This window comes from Aulonocara sp. 'chitande type north' Nkhata Bay, linkage group LG17, assembly GCF_057382095.1.
Source record: "Aulonocara sp. 'chitande type north' Nkhata Bay isolate Kocher_YH1m ecotype deep benthic linkage group LG17, A_spYH_male_GT1.1, whole genome shotgun sequence".
In the NCBI taxonomy this organism is placed as follows: Eukaryota; Metazoa; Chordata; class Actinopteri; order Cichliformes; family Cichlidae; genus Aulonocara; species Aulonocara sp. 'chitande type north' Nkhata Bay.
In genome coordinates this window covers 26255421-26279859 of record NC_141360.1, presented here as the reverse complement: position 1 = coordinate 26279859, position 24439 = coordinate 26255421, and the positions used below count along the sequence as shown (strand labels likewise).

The window sequence follows — 24439 nt, the reverse complement described above, 5'->3', positions numbered from 1 at the left end:
ATGGGGACAGGTGGAGAAGGACCTCCCATACTCAGCCACAGACCTCCAGTTGAGAGCAGTTACTCCTGTTTGTCGAGGTAGATGATTAAAATGTGTTTTGTGTTGGTGCAAACAAATTTTTAAACCTTAGCATTTCATATATTGTAAGCTAGTCTGTTCCCATTGATGAGGAATGCATTTCCTGAGTCTAAAACATATTTTGGGGGATGTTAGTTTTTTGGAAGCTGGATTTGTCAGCCGCAAGTGGCGGCTAAACAAAAGCTGTGTTATTACACCTCAGTCTTTGTGTAGGAGGTTTTAGCATCCCCATGCTACACAGCAGAGTCATAAGGGATGCACAAACACACACACATGCCTCCTGCATGGATGCAGACCACAAACAGGCAGCATAAACAATGCTGAGTCTGCCTTGTGTTTTATCTCCTTGCCACCCACAGTTTACGCCAGCAGGGAGCTGAAACCTTGCGCCGCCCGGGGTTGATCTGTAAGCCCCCCGGCTAATCACCATACCCGAGCCGATCACAGAGCATGGCTCCAGACTATTACAGCTAAACCTCTCTCTGGCTCCCAGTCAAATTATCAAAACACAAACTTGTAACTTTAAACTGCAATCGCGCATTATTTCAGTTTCCCACCAACCCAGTTCCGCTGCAGGCTGAAAACGAAGCCAGCTTTGTCTGTTCGTTTGCCCCTTTAGAGATTGTTTTAAGAAAGCGGTGCTGATGTTTGAGACCCTCGCGCTCATTTGGACATTCTTTGTGAGTGAGGAGTTCCTTTGGGGCCAGTGTTTGAGTTTTGAGTCATTTCTTCACGGCTCTCAAATGGAAAGAAGACGATCATGACGATGAACAATAGGAGGAAATGGAGTCATCTTGGACCAGTGATTCCCCTTTTTTCCCCCTCAGCTTTTCTTTGGCACCAGTCTGACCTGCTCAAGCCATTCTTAACAGTGCTTGACAAAGGAATGCAAATCCATCAGGGAAAGGTTATTAACACCCTGAATTCATCACCATAGTCATATTTTAGTCCCAAAAGGGATTATTTGCTGTTTCCAGAGCTGTTCTTGAAGTCCTGCCCACTCTTTCTGTATTGCACTGAGCCAGATGAAAGGCGTCATCAGTGGTTGTTGGTTGTGTTTGTCGGACATGTTTTCCTTGATTCCCTCTCCCCGTGTGGTCCCCACTGGCCTGCTTTCAAAAACACACTCTTGAGCCTGGGGAGAGGTAATGACTAGAAAGAAGAGGCCCGGCGTGGCAGCTGCACATGTCACAATACTGTTCTACCAAGGAGCACAACAACACCAAGAGGATACTAAAATCTTTCTTATCACTACATGTAGACATATCAATGTTGTGTAGTAAGAAGATTATGACAACACTAAATTGATTGATTTGCAAGTTATATGTAGTTATACGTTTAAAGTCACACTTTATACATTTTAAAAAATCTCTCCGTTTAGTCAGGGTTGACACAGACCGGAGGGAGCAACTACTACTCCACATCTAAAGGAGAGGGCTGATGTGGTTTGAGGGGTTTGGACATTTACGATGTCTCCTGGACACTTCTTGGGTGACGTGTTTTGGGCATGTCCAACTAAGAGAAGACCCAGGACACAATGAAGAGATTATATCTGTCAGTTGGCTTGGTAATGCCTTGGTGTTCCCTTGTAAGAGTTGGAGGAGGTTGCTGGGAAGAGGGAGTCCTTGGCGTCTCTACTTAGACTGCTGACCCTGCAAACCGGATGGAAAATACTTCTCTATAGAAAAAAAAATGTGTGCACGAAATCAGATTCACTGTAGGTATCTATACTACCACACCTCTTTATGAATCTGGATAAAGTGCCCCCAGGTGGATATAAGAAGGAATGCCGTCTTTAGACAATTCTGGATTAGCTTAACTCTTTAGACCTGAAGGTTAGTGCCATTGTTTCCATAAAGTGATCATGTCCTATCATTTTATAGTTTCAATGATTTCCAACTTGTGTCATGCCAGGTCCCAGTACTCAGTTTCCAAATCTACATCCACCTACATAATTAACTTTACTCAGTATACCATTTTTTATAGTACAGTTACACATTTAACGTAATATAAACCAGTATGTTATTTTCCATGCTCATCTGCTCCATGTTAACTAATGCTTACATTAGCTGTGTGATAGCGATGTCCACTGAACTGACAATTGAGCAAGTGGACCAGACATGGTCCAAAATCCACGAGACAGGCTTGAAGTTTGTTATACAGCAAGTGTAGGCCAGATGTGGCCCAAATGTCACAATGACACTTGTCCCATCCATGGAGTCAACACCCTCAGTCAAGGCCAAATGTGCAGATGTGAGCCACATTTGGCAATCTCCCGTACTTGGGTTGCTATCACTCATCATGCCACAGTTTTATCATGGAACACCACAGATAACAAGCTACCAGGGAACATGTCGTTAGCATTCATATCACGTAACAGCTTCTGCTTGTTAAGGCCTTGGGTGTATACTTTTAATACGTGTTGTCTGGTTATTTTTTTATCCTTCTTGTCAGCATGAGGTCCTCACTGGGCAAATTGCCACTAGATTTAGTAGAAGGAAGTAGCTGATGGTGGGTATATTGGGAGGAGCTATAGGACAACCTGGGTAAACACAACAGGGTCATCTGAGGTTCAAACCCAAGAAACTGATGGCAAGGGTTTCTCTGTTATTCTTTCTCCTCTATTTTTCAGACACATCTGAAATTACTTTGGGGCCAACATGGGTCCCAATATCATCTTTATCCTCCTGGCTTCCGACTTTTCCTCACACACACACAAACACGCAATAAAACTTTTCCATTACAGTGATACAGTACTCTGCAGAGTCAGTAAATGATGAGTGTATCTGCATTTGATATGTTTGTGCGTGCGTGTGTTACTGAAACCAGTGCACCAGGTGAGACGCTCCTGGACAGAATCCGTGGAATTTCAAAACCCATCTCCTCCTGAGACGAGTACGAAGATGATTTGCACCCATGAAGCTCCAGCTTTATATCACTGCAAAGAAGTCTTCACTTCACTTCGCTGTCCCCCCGGAGTTAAAGTTACATGATGAATGACGGGGCAATCAGATCAACTTTCCAATGCAGCGAGACACAGCCGCCCTTGAGACAGCACCGGAGGAAGAAATGTTTCACAGCGATGCCAAAGGGGCATCCAGATAAAGACGACGCAGATACAGAGTGTGCGACTCAAAAGATAACAACCGATCGGCAACAATACATTTCTTTAAGTGATCGCTTATCTCTTGGGCTTGAATCGATCTTCAAAACCTCATTATCCTGAGAGGAATATGAAGATGTGAGAGGAGGGGGGTCTAGGGGTTTGCTTTGGGGTGATGGGGTTAGAAGGGATTGGGGTGTCACTGCTCTGCTGAGCCTTCATTGAGCACTTGATAAATGCTCTGTAACCAATGGAGATAGAGTGCCCCCATAGCCAGGGCGAACATACAATCTTCTCAGCAGATTAACTCCCATTGATTTATAGAGATTTACCTCAGGGAAGAAAACAGCTGGCAAAAGGACAAATACCAGAACTGGCAAGACATAAATTCAACATAAGAAAAGCCAGCTTATTTGTTTAAAAAGATTATGCTTTTTGTCGCTGCTTGTATCCATGATCTTTGTAGCTGTAAAGCAGATGTAGGATAGAATTACTTAATAGGTGGTATTAAAAGCAGCAGGGCTATGGGACAGAAAGTCATGCATTTAATGACACTTTATTCCATGCATCGTGTTATAATTATTCCTGGCTGAACCTATTTTTCTGCTCAACATTAAAAAGGCAAACAGTTGTGCATTTATACAACTGCAGCCAAATTTACCCTCCTTTGTTTCTGTCTACTTGATGGATTTAAATTCGATCTGCATTCTGCTTTTATCTCTTTGCGCCTTGGAAAAATGTCAGACTCTATAGTTAGCACTTTGTTACTTTGCTAACTTTGTTTGTCTATTGCTTGTCAGTGATGCATTGTGGGTTTCTAAGAGCATTTTTCACTGAAAATATCTGCAGGTTTCGCAAAGTTTATTAGGCACAAAACCAAATCGATAAAAATAAAGAACTGTTTGGTTTTATTGCCACTTTAATTACTTATTTAAAAATTTTAGCAACCATCTAGTTTTTTCATCACATGGTAACTCGGGTTGTCTCGTGAACTGAAAAATAATAGAAACTCATTTAATTAAAGGTTTTAATTATCTAAATGTTCTAAATCTAAGTAAATTTTCCTTATAATCGTATTAAATACAAAAGTTTTTTTACAGTTTAGAAAATAGCAAGATGTTAAATCTTGTTACCAAATTTATCAAGAGCTGCTACAGATGACAAACACATTAAAAACAAATTTTCCCAGAATTTTGGTTACTTTTCAAATGTTGCCTGGGGGTGAATATTTCTTCTCTGTTGGTTAGGTTTTGTGAAAATGATATCCATATCTATGAAAAATATCCCTATATTAAATGGAACTATTTATTTATAGCTAGTACATCCCTCACAATCCATCAGGTGCATTTGCTAAGGATTAAATGCAGACATGGGAGTCTTAGCAAATATGAAACATTGCTTTCTTACAGCTTAGAATAAAACATGAAGAATCTGTAGAAGTGTGTAGTATTTTGATACTGAAAAACATATATTTCTCTTAAAACACGTGATTTGCTCTTAATAAATGGTTGTCAGGTCTGCAGTTTTGGGCTACTTTTAAAATTTGCTACTGGGTGAATTTGTCTTTGGGTTTCATGAAAATTTCAAAAAATCATATCAATATCTATGAAAAAATATCCCTGTGTTGAATGGAAATATTTAATTATCTGACAGCTTTAGGGGGAGAGTTGGCTGGTTTTCATTGGCCATTTGGTTTGGTTTTGACCCCAAAACCTGGCAACCTAGGCTTAATGAATCGATGTTATAGAAGCTTTCTAGGTTGTATGAACTTGGCACATTTCTCATTAATGTGTCATAGTAATTTTACACACTTCACCTCCATCACAGAGATTTAGGGAAATGAGGAAAGCACGACTCGGGGACATTTTCATCCTCACACACTGACTTGTTACCACATTAAGGAGAAATACAGCCGGTACATAAGCTGTCATTTTTCTTTATAAATGTTTAAATAAAGATGATCCATTTGAGTTTAGATGTGGTGAACTGATATATTGTTTATATGACAAATATTGATCAGCGTGGCTTTAACTGGTACCAGTGGTTATGCTGTTATATAGAGACCACACGTTCCAATAGACTTTATTCTGATCATGTGTGAAACGGCCTTCCTGCCAAGTACTGATTTCACAAATTTATCTGGGGCATTAATAAACCTGCCAGCAGTTAGAAGTCTCTGAGAAGGCTGAATAATTCAGGCTCAGATAGGAAGCTATTAAGTATAGATTATCTGAGAAGTTGAAATCAGGAGAGAGGAGTCAAAAGGTAGCTCTTGAGAAAGAAACTTTAAGGGAATCGCTTGGAAAGAATGTAGTTTTGTTTTGTCAAGCCAAATTAGCTCCCTTTTCTCTTTCCCATAACTGCTTCTCTTCTACCACTCACTATTAACACCCCTCCATTAAAGTGAAATATCAGATGCTCCCATGACATCAGCTTCCTGTTTTGGCCAAAAAGCCTGAATCTTTGCCACAAAACGTCCACTCAGCAAATGCTTTATTTTTGCAGGCTTATTCAGACAAAAAGCATAAAAGTTAACTGCACAGGCTTAATACTGGCCCTTTAGTTACTTAGTATCATATCAATACTAAAATTTGCAGTATTGCTCAGCACTAGTGTCCAGCATGGTGCTTCTGTTTTCCCAAGCAAAGCTTCAGACATGTTTGGGCAAGTCCAGTCATGTCACATCAGGGGACGTCCACTGAGTCACCTCACGGCACACAAGCAACATCATGAATGATGAAGTCAGGTTGCATTAATGTTACATTGTGCACAGTGTTAGAATGAATTAGTCTGAACACCTGCACATGCACATTAGAGAAAATTCATCTCATTCATCTCATCTCATTAAGTCACATTTCGCTTCAGGTTTAGATGTGAAATTTCTGTGACATTGCTACGCACGTCAATATGTTATCAGGGTGTTATGCTGTTTATTCTTCTTTTTGGAAATTCTTATATACACACACACATAAAAAAAACACCCAGCACGCCCCTGCGGGCGGTTTATCCTTCAAGCTCGGGTCCTCTACCAGAGGCCTGGGAGCTTGAGGGTCCTGCGCAGTATCTTAGCTCTTCCCAGGACTGCGCTCTTCTGGACAGAGATCTCCGATGTTGTTCCCGGGATCTGCTGGAGCCACTCGCCTAGCTTGGGAGTCACCGCACCTAGTGCTCCGATTACCACGGGGACCACCGTTACCTTCACCCTCCACATCCTCTCGAGCTCTTCTCTGAGCCCTTGGTATTTCTCCAGCTTCTCGTGTTCCTTCTTCCTGATATTGCTGTCATTCGGAACCGCTACATCGATCACTACGGCCGTCTTCTTCTGTTTGTCTACCACCACTATGTCCGGTTGGTTAGCCACCACCATTTTGTCCGTCTGTATCTGGAAGTCCCACAGGATCTTAGCTCGGTCATTCTCCACCACCCTTGGGGGCATCTCCCATTTTGACCTCGGGACTTCCAGGTTATACTCGGCACAGATGTTCCTGTACACTATGCCGGCCACTTGGTTATGGCGTTCCATGTATGCCTTGCCTGCTAGCATCTTGCACCCTGCTGTTATGTGCTGGATTGTCTCTGGGGCATCTTTACACAGCCTGCACCTGGGGTCTTGCCTGGTGTGATAGACCCCAGCCTCTATGGATCTTGTACTCAGAGCTTGTTCTTGTGCCGCCATGATTAGTGCCTCTGTGCTGTCTTTCAGTCCAGCTTTGTCCAGCCACTGGTAGGATTTCTGGATATCAGCCACCTCCTCTATCTGCCGGTGGTACATACCGTGCAGGGGCCTGTCCTTCCATGATGGTTCCTCGTCTCCCTCCTCTTTCTTGGGTTTCTGCTGCCTGAGGTATTCACTGAGCACTCGGTCAGTTGGGGCCATCTTCCCAATGTATTCTTGGATGTTCCTTGTCTCATCCTGGACTGTGGTGCTGACACTCACCAGTCCCCGGCCCCCTTCCTTCCGCTTAGCGTACAGCCTCAGGGTGCTGGACTTGGGGTGAAACCCTCCATGCATGGTAAGGAGCTTTCTTGTCTTTATGTCAGTGGCTTCTATCTATCTTCTATCTCCTCCTTTTATATATATCTATCTATATATATATATATATATCTATATATATATATATATATATATATAGCAGCTGGATAGCGTAGTGGTTAAACTACACGCCTTTGGAACAGAGGATCGCAAGTTCGATTCCTGCCTGGGGCGTCTGTATCCAGTAAGGGTCCTAAGGCTAGACCCCCTATGCTAAGCAAGCCTACCGCAGACATGAGCGAGACAGATAAATATGAAGGCATGCCGGCTCGGACGTCGCCCGGATCAACAAGGTCCGCGTCAGGTGTTGAGGAACCAGGGCACCCTGACGAAAAGTGGGCTACTGGAACAAGAAGGCATCGGTGGGCAAGGGACGAAAACAGGGCGTTGTTGGAATGCTACTACGCAAGTAACCCCGGCGGAAGGGGCTACATGAATAGGATGAGGGACCTATGGATTCTTCGATACCCAACATCCACAATGACGGCGAAACAACTAGTAGCTCAGTGTTCCAACATTCGAAAGAAGGGACTGCTCTCACAGCTAGAGATTGACGAGGTACAACACAAATGCTACGGCAAGGAGGAGTCAGGACGCCAGGTCAGGGGGGAGATATCATCACCCCCACCCGAGATTGGGTACATAGCCCCAAGTGCGATAGGAGAAGGATCGTTGAGTGCGAGAGGAACTGACCTGAAAAATAGGATCATGGCCAAGCTTGAAACCTGGATCCCCCGTAGCCGGTTACCAAGATTACGTGAAGTACCCTCAGAAGGTCTGCTAGATGATGTTAATGCAGCACTACGGGCAATACCTACAACCACGATTACCGACACTAACAAGCTGATCTACAATACGGCAGCAGTGATCAGTGAGATGCTTGGCTACAAGTTGAACAGCCACAAGGGGCAGTACCCTCCATGGAGAAGGAGGCTAGAGGGCAAGATCAAAGTAGCACGGAGGGAGGTTAGCCAACTAACGGAGTTGCAGAAAGGTGCGACAAAGAAGGTGCCTAAGAAATACAGCAAGCTGTCCATACCTGAGGCCTTGGAAACTGCCAAGCAAAGACTCACAGCCTTGGCCAGCTGCTTGAGGAGGTACACCAGAGAGATAGAAGGCAGGAGAATAAACCAGCTGTTCTCCACAGAACCAGCAAAGGTGTACTCTCAGTGGCAAGGGAACAATAAGAGAACAGCACCACCAAGGCTGGAGACGGAGCAATACTGGAAGAGCATATGGGAGAAGGATGCAACCCATAACGGCAATGCTCAGTGGCTAGTGGATCTGAGGGCAGACCACAGCGACCTCCCTGAACAGGGTCCAGTAACCATCACAGTGGCAGATATCCAAGAAAGGGTCTCCAGTATGAAGAGTTGGACAGCACCAGGGCCCGACATGGTTCACGCCTACTGGCTGAAGAAGCTGACTGCACTCCACGAGCGTCTGGCAGCACAAATGAACCAGCTGCTAGTTAACGAGAGACACCCGGAATGGCTAACTGAAGGCCGGACGGTCCTGATCCCCAAGGACCCCAAGAAGGGACCGGTCCCCTCCAACTACCGACCAATAACCTGCCTCAGTACTACATGGAAGCTCCTGTCAGGCATCATATCGGCTAAGATGAACAGGCACATGGGTCAATACATGAGCGGGACACAGAAAGGAATTGGCAAGAATACCAGAGGTGCAAAACACCAGCTACTGGTAGACAGAACAATCAGCCGAGACTGCAAGACCAGACTGACCAACCTGTGCACTGCCTGGATTGATTACAAGAAGGCCTATGACTCAATGCCCCACAGCTGGATACTGGAATGCCTAGAATTGTACAAGATCAATGGGACCCTAAGAGCCTTCATCAGGAACTCAATGGGGATGTGGCGTACAACACTAGAGGCCAACTCCAAGCCCATAGCACAAGTTACCATCAAGTGCGGGATCTACCAAGGAGATGCTCTGTCCCCACTGCTGTTCTGCATAGGCCTGAACCCCCTCAGTGAGATCATTAACAAGACTGGCTACGGATACCGACTACGGAACGGAGCAGTTGTCAGCCACCTCCTGTACATGGATGACATCAAGCTATATGCCAAGAGTGAACGAGACATCGATTCACTGATCCACACTACCAGGCTATACAGCAATGACATTGGAATGTCGTTCGGACTGGAGAAGTGTAGTCGGATGGTAACAAAGAGAGGGAAGGTAGTCAGAACTGAGGGGATTGAACTACCAGAAGGCAACATTGCAGACATAGAGGACAGTTACAAGTACCTGGGGATCCCGCAGGCAAATGGGAACCATGAAGAGGCCGCTAGAAAGGCTGCAACCACCAAGTACCTGCAGAGGGTCAGGCAAGTCCTGAGGAGTCAGCTGAATGGTAAGAACAAGATCCGGGCCATCAACACATACGCCCTGCCCGTGATCAGGTACCCTGCTGGGGTAATAGGCTGGCCAAAGGAGGAGATAGAAGCCACTGACATAAAGACAAGAAAGCTCCTGACCATGCATGGAGGGTTTCACCCCAAGTCCAGCACCCTGAGGCTGTACGCTAAGCGGAAGGAAGGGGGCCGGGGACTGGTGAGTGTCAGCACCACAGTCCAGGATGAGACAACGAACATCCAAGAATACATTGGGAAGATGGCCCCAACTGACCGAGTGCTCAGTGAATACCTCAGGCAGCAGAAACCCAAGAAAGAGGAGGGAGACGAGGAACCATCATGGAAGGACAGGCCCCTGCACGGTATGTACCACCGGCAGATAGAGGAGGTGGCTGATATCCAGAAATCCTACCAGTGGCTGGACAAAGCTGGACTGAAAGACAGCACAGAGGCACTAATCATGGCAGCACAAGAACAAGCTCTGAGTACAAGATCCATAGAGGCTGGGGTCTATCACACCAGGCAAGACCCCAGGTGCAGGCTGTGTAAAGATGCCCCAGAGACAATCCAGCACATAACAGCAGGGTGCAAGATGCTAGCAGGCAAGGCATACATGGAACGCCATAACCAAGTGGCCGGCATAGTGTACAGGAACATCTGTGCCGAGTATAACCTAGAAGTCCCGAGGTCAAAATGGGAGATGCCCCCAAGGGTGGTGGAGAATGACCGAGCTAAGATCCTGTGGGACTTCCAGATACAGACGGACAAAATGGTGGTGGCTAACCAACCGGACATAGTGGTGGTAGACAAACAGAAGAAGACGGCCGTAGTGATCGATGTAGCGGTTCCGAATGACAGCAATATCAGGAAGAAGGAACACGAGAAGCTGGAGAAATACCAAGGGCTCAGAGAAGAGCTCGAGAGGATGTGGAGGGTGAAGGTAACGGTGGTCCCCGTGGTAATCGGAGCACTAGGTGCGGTGACTCCCAAGCTAGGCGAGTGGCTCCAGCAGATCCCGGGAATAACATCGGAGATCTCTGTCCAGAAGAGCGCAGTCCTGGGAAGAGCTAAGATACTGCGCAGGACCCTCAAGCTCCCAGGCCTCTGGTAGAGGACCCGAGCTTGAAGGATAAACCGCCCGCAGGGGCGTGCTGGGTGTTTATATATATATATATATATATATATATGTATATGTGTGTGTGTGTGTGTATATATATGTGTGTGTATATCAGAATCAGAATATATATGTGTGTATATATATATATATATATATATATATATATATACACACATATATATGTGTGTATATATATATACACACACACATATATATATATATATATATATATATATATATATATATATATATATATATATATGTGTGTGTGTGTGTGTGTGTGTGTATATATATGTGTGTGTATATCAGAATCAGAATATATATGTGTGTGTATATATATATATATATATATATATACACACATATATATGTGTGTATATATATATACACACACATATATATATATATATATATATATATATATATATATATATATATATATATATATATATATATATATAAAACACAACTGCAAATGTTACATACATATATAACACAACTGCAAATGTTACATACATTTAACAAGTGCTCCAAAAAATCTGCAACATAATCAAGAATCACAGCAACTCAAAATACAAGTGGCACAGACCTCACATCACCTAGCTTTGTTTAGTGGGGTTGTACGGGGCGGCAAAGTGGGTGTGATTCATCACCGAGGATTGCTCATCTCTTGCTGCATCACTTGGGACTCACAAATCTGTCATACTGTGTTATTGAAATCTTACAGGACTACAGACAGTAAAAATACCAGACAGTAAAGCAGAAAGTTAGAATACACTGCGCAAATACACAATAGAAAAGAACTAGTGTGTATCTATCCACTAAAGTAATGGGCCACGTGCACATTACAGACTGTTTAAGGGGAGCTGCCATGAAGCTCCCAGTCTACAGTTTTTTTGGCACTTTGTGGCTGAATTGCTGTGTTTCCTAAGCATTTCCACTTTCCAATTATAGCACTTAGATTTGATGGTGGTTCTATCTCAAGGATAGAAGGACCCACTCTTTCGTAAATCTTTGTAAACCAGACTGTACGACTATGTGCTTTCTTTTAGACACCTTTGGCGCTAGGAGTAGACAAAAATTATTTCCTTCATTTTCTTGGTTTAAGAAAATGAGCATTAAGTAACAAAGTCATTTGGGTACTTGCAGCAATTTGTTTCAGCTTCTATGATCAGACCAATAATTTCTGGATCATCAGCAAATTTAATATTAAAAACATCACATGAGTTAGATCAGCATTCATTAGTGTAATGAGTAAATAAAACCAGAGGGGTAAGACTCCCCTGTGGAGCTCCGGTGCTGGTAATAATAGTAAATGGCACTGCAGCATTTACTCTAACACACTAACACGTATCAGCTTAAACAGTATTAAATGCAGATGTATAATCCATAAACATGGCGTGTATATACATGAATGAGTGGGAGTTTTTAAGAACTCAGCATAATTTCACACCACATTTTCGTCATTTCAAGTCGTCCTGTGCAATGTCAGTTTTTTCACGCTAAAATACATTAAGCTCCAGATGTTTTAAAACATCAGCCTAACACACAGTGAGGGGAAAAAACACCTAAAATATAGATAGAGTCAGTTGCCTTTTGGGAAAGGCTTTTTTACAGCATGCATGCCCAGTAACAGCCTGTGTTATGATCCTCGGACTCAGATCAGACGTCTAAAGGGACCAATAAGACCTCAATATTTGCTCAATTGCAGCTCATACAGTAGTTTCCTCCTGTGAATGCAGCCTTGTATGAGATGCAGCTGGAGCTGACTTTAGGTGTGCCTCTCTTGGCCTTGTGTGTAATAATGTTACACAGCTGCCGCTTGACAGATGTGTACCTCTCTTAGTCTGACTCACATGCATACAGATGTGCACTGAGAGAAAAAGAGCAAAGTTTTGCACCCCTCCTCTCCCCCGATTATCCTTCCACACCTTGTTGATGGGACCGGAACTTTCCTGGGTTTCGTCGGGGTGGGCCCTGCTTGACTCATGGGGCTGAATGAGAGGGGTCACGACCTGTGCCGTGAACTGCTTCCTGTTTCTGTTGAAGGGGTCTTCCGAGACCTGCAGTGATCACAGAAGAGGCTGAAGGGTAGTTGGAGTGCATCCGGTTTGAGGTGATGCTGCCGCAGTAAAAAACATACATCAATGGAGCAGTAGCTGGAACAGGGGAGAAGGGAGAGTGAAATGATGTTATTTACTGCTGCGAAGGCTACAGGGAGTCATACATATGCTCATTCATACTAAGAACAATGTGGAAGAGGGGAGATAGTGTTAGACTTCTGGGCTCTGGGTAACTTGATGAGGTAAGTTTTTCCACATTGCTGCTGACCAATAAATATCAATTTTACCTTTGTAATAAGTTGCAAACACTGCTGTTCCTCAAGTGGCCACTTGAGGCAGGCTCCAAAATCAATAAATATAAATATAGTCCCACATTAAAATCTCCAGCTCTACAGCAGAAATAACTGTATTTACAGCCCTACTGAAAACAGTTTGGTGATTTATAGCTAATTCCTGCCAGTGTGGTAACTGTATCAGGGTGGATTTTTAATATAATTTACCCATTTAAATTGACTTGAGGCTCAAAGTTGAGCAGTATTATGGCGTGCTCTCACCAGAGTTATTATAGTTTTGTATTTTTTAATTAGTTTTATTTCATTTTGACTTTTTGTTTTTAAGTCATTGTATAGTTTTGGTTGTTTTCCAGAGCAGATTTGCACATTTGAGTTTAGTTTTTATTGTATGAAAATGTATAGTTTTATTTTTAGTCTTTAACAGCTTCAGTGTTGGTTGTAGTCTTTTTAATTCTGGTCAACTCAAGTCAAGTGGCTTTTATTGTCATTTCAATCCTGTACAGTGAAATGAGACACCGCTCCTCTGAGACCCTAGTGCTACATATGACATGTAATAGTAAATCAACACAGGACTTCATAAAGTGCAACGTGCATTATTATTATTGTATGGAGTGCATTTGTCAGGTAAGATTTAGGAAAATCAGCAGTTGACTTAAAATCTTACTAAACATGTTCACCAGCACTTCATCAGGTAGGTTGTGATCAAAAGAGTCTAGTTTTTCCTTTTACTTTAGTTTTAGTTAGCTAGCTATGCATAACAAAGAAGTGCCCTGATGCATATTCACATTAAAATATGTTCTGTTGGGAATCTGTATTCTCCTATAAACTTTGGCTCCTCTTCACAACACCTACAATTAACACTGGAGAACAATTGTCAGAGAAAGGTGAGCAAGATCTGACAAATGATATGGACTGCTGTGCCATTTGAGTAGAATGATCTCGTTGTAATGTTAAGGAAACCAGTTTGGCATGATGAGAGCTCTGTGACATGGTGCCCTACACTCCTGGAACAGCCATCAGAACATGGGTACACTGTGCTCAGTAAGAGAGGTACAGGCTCAGCAACAAATTAATCAGGTAGTCTGTGGTGTTTAACAATGCTCGGTTCGGTACCTAGAGGTGTAAGGTGTACCAATCACTATCCCCTACACAATTACACCACCAGCAGCTTGAACTGTTGATACAGGACAGGATGGTTCTATGCGTTCATGCTGTTTACGTCAAAGTTTGACCCTAACATCCGAATGTTGCTGCAAAAACTGACACTCACCACACCAGGTTACATTTTTTCAGTGTTCTGTCAGGTTTTGGTGAGCCAGTGTGAGCTGTTTTCCTCAGTTTCCTGTTCTGATCTAACAGATGGAGCCCCGGTGTCGTCCTCTGCTGCTAAGCCTGATTCGGCAAGTTCGATGCCTTTCTACACACCTTTGTAATGAGTGGCTACTTGATGTACTGTTGCCTTCCTATCAGCAAATCAACAACCATGCCACATTCAAAGTCACATACATCACATTTTATTCCCATCCTGATTCTCAGTTTGACCATGTCTAAATGCCTAAATGTATTAAATTGCTGCCATGTGAATGGCTGATTAGATGTCTGGATAAACGAGCAGCTGAGCAGGTGTACCTAATAAAGTGGTCCGTGAATGTAGGTTTATTCTTTGAATAAAACATGACTCCAAACAAAAGTATTTTCATCAGGTGTGTCTCCACTGTGGTGAATTCCTCTCACAGTGAAGTGACATCGTTACATAGAAGAGGCCAAAAGTTACATGAAAAAACAGTTTTTATTATCACATTTACAGCTCAGAAAATCAATGTTAGTGTAGAAGTTTTATTAATATCATTAAGTGAATGATAGGACTGTAATTACACTGTAATTACACTCTTTTTTTTTTATATAAAGTACACATAAGCTTTATCTCCTAGCTAACAGACCCAGCTGTCCTATGCAATTTTATTTCTTTTCTTTTCTGGCCCCCTTATACTCCACCGACAACTGTCACACACTGATTTAGGATTATTTTTAAATCAGGAGCTGTCGAGGGTTGATGGGACGAGGATGGGATTTCTGTATCCCTGGAGGCCTTGTAAATCTGGACAGTTTACTACGGAGAGGGGGAGGAAATAGCCTCGCTCTCTCCTCGTACAAGCCCGTCAGTAATCCCACCACTTCCTCCTCTTCGCGGGAGGAGGCTCACGCCGTAATGCATTTTCTGTAACTAACAGCCGTTGTTTCCCGATTGTCACGCTCCCATCCCTTTCACTTGGAATGTGCGTGTATACTTGTGTGTGTAGCAGTAGGATAGGGTGTTAGGGTTTAGAGTTGGAGAAACGTAGAAAAGAAAAGAGAACGACTGCAGTGGAAGGTCTGGAAATGCAGTTAATATCAACACCAGACTCCTCCGTTAGAACCTCTTCCTCCTCCACACGGGCCTTTGCCCCATGACTGAGCCCTGCCAGCCGGGCGGGGTGCTGCAAATGTGGGCCTCCTGCTTCCGTCACGCTTGCCCCCTCTCTCTCTCTCTGTCTCAAAACACGAACACATGGGTGTCAAGTCCTCTTGTGCTGGCAGTGTCGAGCCCCTTTCAACAGCCTTTACTCCATTTAATTAGCCATGTCCCTTCATTTCTACACCGAGCACCCATTGCAGGCTGAAACACACACACACTCAGCACAGGATGGCACACTGAGCGCTTTTGGCAGCAGTCAAAGGGCAATCAATTCACAGTCATCTGTCTCAGTAACAATCTTCACAACCCTTCCTCACAGGTCTGAGTCAAGTAGCCCATGTGCTCCACAGCATTTAGAACCTGACTAGCAGCTCAAGTCCCTCACAGGAGAGCAACAGGTTTTGGGGAGCCGTGCCAGCATTACAGTTTTTTCCAGTCGCTAACAAGCGTTTGTCCAAACAGTTGTCACATTTGCAAAACTCTAAACACAATTAGCACAGCATCGGTCTGTTGTGGCCATACCATTCTTACATTTCATGTCGTGTTCACCCAATATGCAGTCAGTGAACACATTTCCACAATGCTTACATTTTCTTAACAGACAAGCTATACCTCCCAACAAAATTATGGACTGTTTTTGTAGTATTTACGAATGTTAACACACAACATCCCACAATAGCAAAAACAATATTCCAAACCGTAGATACAGTATAAAAACCTCTGCTTCTGCAATGATATCAGTACAAAAACAATATCAATATCAAAAATATATCTCAGCTGATAATAAACAAACAATTGAATAATTGACACACAGCTGATTTATGTTGGGTAAATTGGGCCAACGACAGCTTCTTCCATTCTGGCTTAGACTCAGTGGGGTTTATAAGGCAAGACCTTGAGGAGTGATGTTTTTGGAAACAAAAAAAAAGACAAACACTGTAATGTCTGGTCGAGGAAGAGTAAGAGCAAGGGGCCCAGGGAGAAGAGCAGGCCCAAGGAGAGGGCAAGGTAGAGGTGTAAGAATGCGTGGTGGTGGCATTCCAAGGGCTGCAAGAACAGTAGTCAGTGATGAAATTCGTGCCACTATCATTGACCATGTAATCAACCATGGTCTTTCACTAAGAGAGGCTGGTGAAAGAGTGCAGCCCAATTTGAGGCGGTCAACGGTTGCCTCCATTATACGCATCTTTCAACAAACCAACAGGTAAGTATTGCATTTTACATGGATTGTTTCTATTCTCACTTGACATGTCAATATTGTCATACAGTAATGCATATGTTGAATTTTTTGTCTTTCTAAAGAATGCAATGTCTTCCACCCTCTGGGGGAAGAGGAAAGCTCCTCAGTAATGATCAGGAGCTTGCCATTGTAGAAATGGTTACTGCAAATAATGCAATAAAACTGCGTGAAATTCAAACTAGAATTGTGGCGGACCATGAGATATTTGACAATATCGATAGAATCAGCCTCACAACCATTACGCGGACATTGTCCAAACACAGAGTGCGGATGAAGCAGCTCTACGCTGTTCCCTTTGAGAGGAACAGTGAGAGGGTCAAGGAGCTACGACGACAATATGTCCAGGTATAGTGTATATTCAATCCAATGTCCAGTTCTATAAGCTTTGCACTTTGCAAGTAGGTAACCTACACAATACTAGGTTACAGTACAGTATGGTATACAGTAATAACATGACTTACATAAACTTTGTTTCAGAGAGTTATGGAATTGGAGGCCAACCAGGCCCCTCATAAATTCATATACATCGATGAGGCAGGATTCAATCTGGCCAAAAGGCGTCGACGTGGACGAAATGTAATTGGAAAAAGGGCCACAGTTGATGTGCCAGGACAGAGAGGGGCAAACATTACCATGTGTGCAGCAATTGCAAATGCAGGATTACTCCTTCACAGATGTCAGGTTGGACCCTATAATACAGAGCGCTTGCTTGCCTTTCTCAATGATCTCCACCAGCGCCTGGTTCCAGAGCAGGGTCAGGAGGGTGAAAACATGAGGACCTTTGTAATTACCTGGGACAATGTGGCTTTCCATCACTCGCAAGCAATAACAACATGGTTTGAAGTCCACCCAAGACTGGTAAGTCTCTTCCTTCCACCCTATTCACCTTTCCTCAACCCCATAGAGGAGTTCTTTTCTGCATGGAGGTGGAAGGTTTATGACCATCAGCCACATGACCAGATGTCCCTCCTCGAAGCCATGGATGCTGGCTCCAGGGACATCACAGTTGACGATTGCCAAGGGTGGATCCGACATACCAGGCGATTCTATCCCAGGTGCATCGACTTGGATAACATCAGATGTGATGTTGATGAAAACATGTGGCCTAACCCTGAAGATCGCAGAGATTAGATGCAAAGTTTTTGCCTTTTTTTAGCCCCCCTCCCCCCCTTTTGATCTTGGCTTTTTGCTGTTGTTTTTTTGTTCAGAATGCTCTTGTGTGTTTCATGGATATTTTGTTCACTGTAAGCAATACTGTAAAACTTTCTCTGTCCTATCATACTGTGTTTCTACTGTACCTCCTGTAGTAAACAGTAAAGAAACATAAACTTGTTTGCTTTTTACTGGAATGCTTTTGAATGTGAACATTACTGTACATGTGGACATACAGTTACCAACCAAGACATTTCTGGTGTCAAAATGGTGGATTGCATGTTTCGCATGCAAATACCTGTAAAACTGAAACATAAAAGTCTATGCAGTTTTTGTAATGTCAATAATAGCCAGTATTTTGAAACCTGGTGTACTTTGATTGACTGCATGTACCTTGTGAAGTGAAAACAAGTGTTATTCTTTGACAGACTAATTTCATTTTGAGTCAGATTTATAGTGTTTTTGTACAGTTAGTGTGTGCAGAGAAAGATGTGTTCTATTTTGAAATGAAGAGTTAGTATATATTTAACAAAATGTATTTTTGAGAAGAAAATTATCCATTTGGCCAATTGTGTTTTGTAGGTGTGAGTCTGTGTTAAGAGTTTAGAAAAAGTATCTGAAGTATGGGTAGGCGCTTGTTAGCGATTGAAAAAAACTGTAAGTGATGAGAGCATTGACTATAAAACTCACCTGCCTTTCTAATGCTGGTTTTAGCAGGACAGGCACCACTGCAGGAGAAAATAATCCATCATTTTGGAGCATCTTATAAGTCAAGCGGTTTGAGAGGGAGCTAGACCTCTTCTGGGCCCTGGTTTCAGTAAAGATCACCCATGAAGGGAGACTTTGGTCAGCCATAGGTCTTTTTAGACCACATCAGGACAGGGCTGTTTAATGGTTTAAGCAGAGCACCATTTGGGAGAACGTGGTTTAAAAATAAGGTTGAAACATCAACTTCCTCAAGAAGACAGCATCATAAATGGAGAGATTTTTTATTTCTTGGTGATTAGTCATTCATTAAGTTTTTTGCCTCTTTTTTTTTTTGGCTTATGTTATAATAGATTTTTTTTAACTTGGACTTTCTAATAAAGGAACATTTTTGCAGTGCTAGAAAAGACATTGAGACACCTAGTTCAAAAGTCATAAATGACTTTGATCGCATTGGCACAGCTGGTGATTCAACGCTGAAATGTTTAATGGGTTATATCAGCTGATATATGATAGTGATGTTCATTGAGAGATCCTTTCCCCCCCCCCTCGTGTTCACTTCCCTCCATGCACGGAGTCATTTATTAGTCTCCTGTGCGTCTGACTGTGTGACTGGTGAGCTGCGGGTGGGATTGGGAAGAGAGACATGAGCGATAAAGGAGTAACTGGAAGCTGGTGAGTGAGCGGGTGAAGGTCAGATCTCCAAGTCAAATTGGCTGCTACTCAGTGGTGACAGAATCCATGGTCACATGACTTACGGGTAATAATTAGCTTGCTGCTTAAGACTGTTTGTGCTGACAGGAAGTGAACGAGTTGGTGAACAAATCTGAAAGAACTGTTTAGATTAAACTCTTTTCGCTGGGTTTTACAGAAAACAAACATGTTTTGCTCAATTGCGGTTTATTTCACACCATAAACATTTAGTAAACAATTAAGCAAATACAAGTAATCTGCAGGTAGTAATAAAATAAACTACTTACTCTTTTACACTACGTCCGCACCTACACGGGTATTTTTGAAAGCGCAGCTGTGTCGTCCACACGTAAACAGCATTTCGAATCACCAAAAACAGAGATTTTTAAAACTCATTTTTTGCGTTTAGGTGTGGACAAGGAATACAGAGTTCCTCATGCAATGTTAAAGGTATGTGCCTTTTTTCACGTCAGCTGTGCACCACGTTATTGCTTACCTGAGAAGAATTGCAGAATGGCAGATAAACAGTATTTTGTCTCTATCTTCAGGTTTTACACTCTTACATATAAACACGCAGTTACTGTCCCTCTATTTAGAAAGGCAGAGGTTCACGGTTTAATTCTTTTACATGTAGTTGTTTTTTTCCTGTGTAATAATATTCAACATTGCTATCAATAATTTTTTTTTTAAATGCCTCTCTGTGCAAAATGGGTTTAAAAACATAAACAACTGTCTGTCCGTGATTTAGACAGGGGGAACAAATCGTGGCAGGATCAGCCTGATGTTATTTGTATCCCACTGCAACTTTACTGTATAAAGAGCTAACATCTCCAAAATGTCAGGAGTAGTTAGTCATTACAACAAGTGTTTGTGAACTAAAAATCAAGAATGTGGGATACTGTTTGTCTGTGATTTGAAGAGCCCAGCCCGTGCCCCCGACGAAGGAAAGACCAGTTCTGCAGGGGAGACCTACCTTGGCACTTGTGCAGGTGAAACCAAAGGGAAGATATGCTTCACCATATTTTCTGGTCTTTGGCTTAGAATGAAGTTGGTTTGGAAACATATTCAGCTATGCTTCATCTCCTGCTTTGCGTTTGTGTGGGCGCCCCGTGCTAGCAGTGTCCAAGCGTTGTTTTGTTTTTTCTCTTTTCATGCCGCGCCCCCCCTGCAATGGCTCTGCGCCCCCCCAGGGGACAGGCCCCACACTTTGGGAAGGTCTGGATTCAAGGAATCATACAAACTTTATTCAGCATCACCATCATACACGGTGGGGGGGGGGATGCTGCAGGACGAGGGCTTATCATCGTCTTAATAACAGAATCTAGCATGACTCAAAAATACAGCTTTTGCTATAAGTTATTGGTCTCATTTAAGGTGACGACATACACTTTTGTCAACTGCAAAACTTTACAATGAAACATTGGTGCAATCATTGTTTTGAATTGAATCTGGCTGTCATGCAGTAATGATAAAAATGAAAAAATAACTTCAAAATAAAGGTTGAACCGATGCTAGTTTGAGATTGTTCTTGAACACTGAAAGACTGATGTTTTCAGTTCGTTCATTTCAGTCTTTTAAACTAAATGGTGTATGACTTTACTGTTTACCGGTATATTTTGTTCCTGCAACGTCGATGTGGAGCACCCCTGATGTCGTACAATGAAACTGTAGTACTGTCTGCCAAAGCAAGACAACCAGAACACTATAAATAAATACTATATATACTGAATAAAACATACACAGTATGTGCAGAAATATATGCTCACAAGTTACTAATTAGAATAAGAGAGCCTTTTTCAGCTTTGGTTTTCAGAAGAGAATTTTTTATAGCTCACCTTTTTGAATTTTAATGAAGCTAAAAAAGATCTTTATAGCTCCACAGTCGCCTTGATTGACAGGGTGATGCCATCACATAAGACGTTGCAGCTGTTGCTTTGCTGACTGGAATTACTGAATCGTACCTCTTGACCATATTTATGTATTGAGGTAGTAAAATGTTTAGTGTTTGATGTTATTTGTTACTATCTTTTCCTTTATGCATGACAGTGAGATGCATTGCTGTTTGCTGCTAGTGCAATGCCTGTAAGCAAAGTTTTCTACAACACAGTTTGCAGATGGCCTCTAAATGCATCAAATGTAGGTAGCCATAAAGTTACTGTTCTGATAAGAAGACAGCTATAAGTGAAACACTCCTCAAACATCTGTATGTTCAAAGTGTGTGCAGAATTGGCTATACTTGATGATACAGGTCATAGGTCATTACATAATAGTTTTGAACACTGCAGTAAAAACAGCCCAGACACCCCAAAGAAAGCTTATCAACTAACTCAGCTCCTGCAATTATGTGTGATTACTAAACACGCTGTTTAACAAACACTTTTCCTTGTGCACCGCGATGAGTCATTCATCTCAAAAAGAATACACGGGTGACAATATAAAGCAAACATTTCCATCTCCACTCAGGAAAGTTTCTCTCATTTTCCTTTAATCATGACTCTAAAAGAAACAACAACAAATGCGGGGAGAATAAAAAGATAACCTCAATACTTCAAAGCTGTCTGCAATCCCATCTCCTCATAATCTCCTCACCAGTTTTGCCCAAGAGGTGATGGTTTTCAGTGTGTTTTCACTAAAATAGATCCAGGCTGACACCTGAGGAGGGGGGATCACTGCAAGTCCTCTGCAGGTTGTCGCAGGGCATCAGAGTGCCGCAGTCAGGGCTGAAGGGTAAAGGTTGAATGGTGTGAGAGGTAGCCTGTGACCCCCTGATTTGGCTCGGGTCTAACGGTCAAGCTCTCGGGGGGGAAACCCCTGCATGACCCAGCTCACCCTGTGTGCAGTGCCGCAGTGCCACCGACACACTGCCTGCACAAACACGAAGGAAGTAAAAGAGACAGAAGGCGTAAAGAGGTGAGGCAGATTTTGATGGGAGACAAAGGTTCGGCCGTGCGGGCCTACTGGGACTAATTCCGCTTTAGTTCAAGTCTAGGTTAAATGCGTTGGGAATGAGTCAATGCTGGCTGCAGAAAGTGTGACTAACAGAGCGGGTCAGTAACAGGGAGCCCTTTTCTGGCTCCTTTCTGACCAAAAAGAGGCTGAGGGGAGGGCCAGAGTGAAACAGATGAGATGAATCCATCATCGGCTCCATATTCTCACTCAGTCCTTAACGGTAACAAAGTGTACTTTGAGGGGATAGGCGAGTGGGGGAGCTGAGTGGAGCGTGGGATTGTGGAATAAACAAGAGATTTTAAAGATGTCATCCAGATTTATGGCAGACCTCTGAAATGGTAATTTTGAACATTTAGGTGGCTGCTCATTTGGGATAATTGTGCTTTTCCACAGGCATTTAAAAATGCATTACACAAAGTGAACCGATATACTCAGAAACGCTTTGCACACACCAAGTGCTTTTACTTGCGCTTGCAAAACTAACACTATTAACAGACAAATACTTAGCGGTGTTTCCACTCCAGCAAAGATCTTTTATAGAACTAGCAGGCAAATGACCCCAGGCACGATCTCATGTGCATGAAACCCTTGTTTGGTGTGTCAGTTACAACAAAATCACTAAAGTAACAGAGACAAATGTAACAAGCCGCCTCATGCATACAGATAAAAACACTCTTTTGTTATAGGTGGAGGAGTTTTAACACACAGAAGGACCCAGTAGAACCTGAATTGTTATTGGTCAAGCAGGCTAAACTATAAGCCTAAAGGATATGTTAGCTTTCTGTCAACAGTCACGTGGCTGCTACAGTTTATGAAGGCCCAGCTTGTGTCACAATCAGCTTGTCAGCTCACGGTTAGTGCAGCGTTCCAAAGAGATGTTCGTGTGCCCTCACTGTGAAACACTACACTACGATGCAAACACCCTTCCAGTGGACTACAAGCTGAAAAACATATAGCAGTAACAACTAGTCATCCATTCTATTTGCAGCTTTCAGCAAGTCGGTCCTTTCTGAGGGTTTGCAGACACATGATCACTAACCATGTGACATTAACTTGTCCTTCATTTTCGACATAAGACGATCTCTGTGACAATCTAGGATCAAGTGAATGTAGTGAAATCGTAAAAGCTTTTTCTTCAAAGTCAAAGTTTCCCTTTAAACATGTTGGTTGCATTGCTGAGGCACAGTTTCCCTAGCAACCGGTGGTTGTGTCACTTCCAGTGGACGTCTTGAGTAATGTGTGGATGACATATTTCCCTCTTTAAAAAAAGAGAACAAGAGATGACGTTTTATCAAACTCACGTTTCATATTTTATGAAATCGTAAAGTATTAGGAGTATGGCCATGGATTGGTGGTGGATACATCTTTTTAGTTGGTTCTATAGTGTAGTGGTAATCACATCTGCTTTACACGCAGAAGGTCCTGGGTTCGATCCCCAGTGGAGCCAATGACAATTTTCATAAGTCATACTAAACTATAACCAAAAAGGATTTGCTTACTTTCCTGTCGAAGGTGCTGTAGTTTCTGAATCCCAAGTGTGAAAAGTCCAACTTATACTTGTATGTGGTGCTCCACTACAAGATGCTATCCTACAGCTGTCTTCCTCTATGGAGAAATGTATAACATATATAAGAGACAACACTATTAAGGAGGTTGGCTGATTTAAATAAGAGATGATGAATTTTGAAGAATGTTTTTGGTTGCAGGACGAGTTTCTATTGACTGATCCAAGACAGTGTTGCTAAACGTCTTTAGGGGAAACTGCATGTATAAAGTATATGCACACAGCACATCTGTTTAGTGCTGCAAGAAGTGAACTTGGTATGTGTTGTTGGCGTGTTCTGATTTTGCAGAAAGGCAAGAAGCAGATGCAATCATCACCACTTCCTTTAAAAGAAGGGAAAAGATGCAGGTTAGCCACTGTTTAAATAGAATATTAAAACACAATATGACAATATGCTCTCTCTCAATATTTTATGTATGTTGACAGTTTCTTGCATCTTTCTACACTCTGCTTAGACTGCTTTGCCTGAAGAATTGTAAAATATTATTATTTCTATAGTTGTTCTATAAATATTTACTATTACTGGTCAATGACAAATGGCAGTGGATTTTTTTTAAGTGTTTTCCTTTAGTGAAAGTAGCATTACATGTCTATGTAAATGTCCTTAGGATGT

The 24439-nt window shown here is 42.6% G+C and overlaps 1 non-coding gene across 1 annotated transcript; it reads left to right on the top strand.

Moving 5' to 3' along the window:
- Positions 1-23636: 23636 nt before the first annotated feature.
- trnav-uac (transfer RNA valine (anticodon UAC)) lies at positions 23637-23709 on the top strand. Its single transcript has one exon. It is a non-coding gene; the product is annotated as a tRNA-Val (tRNA).
- The last annotated feature ends 730 nt before the right edge of the window (positions 23710-24439 follow it).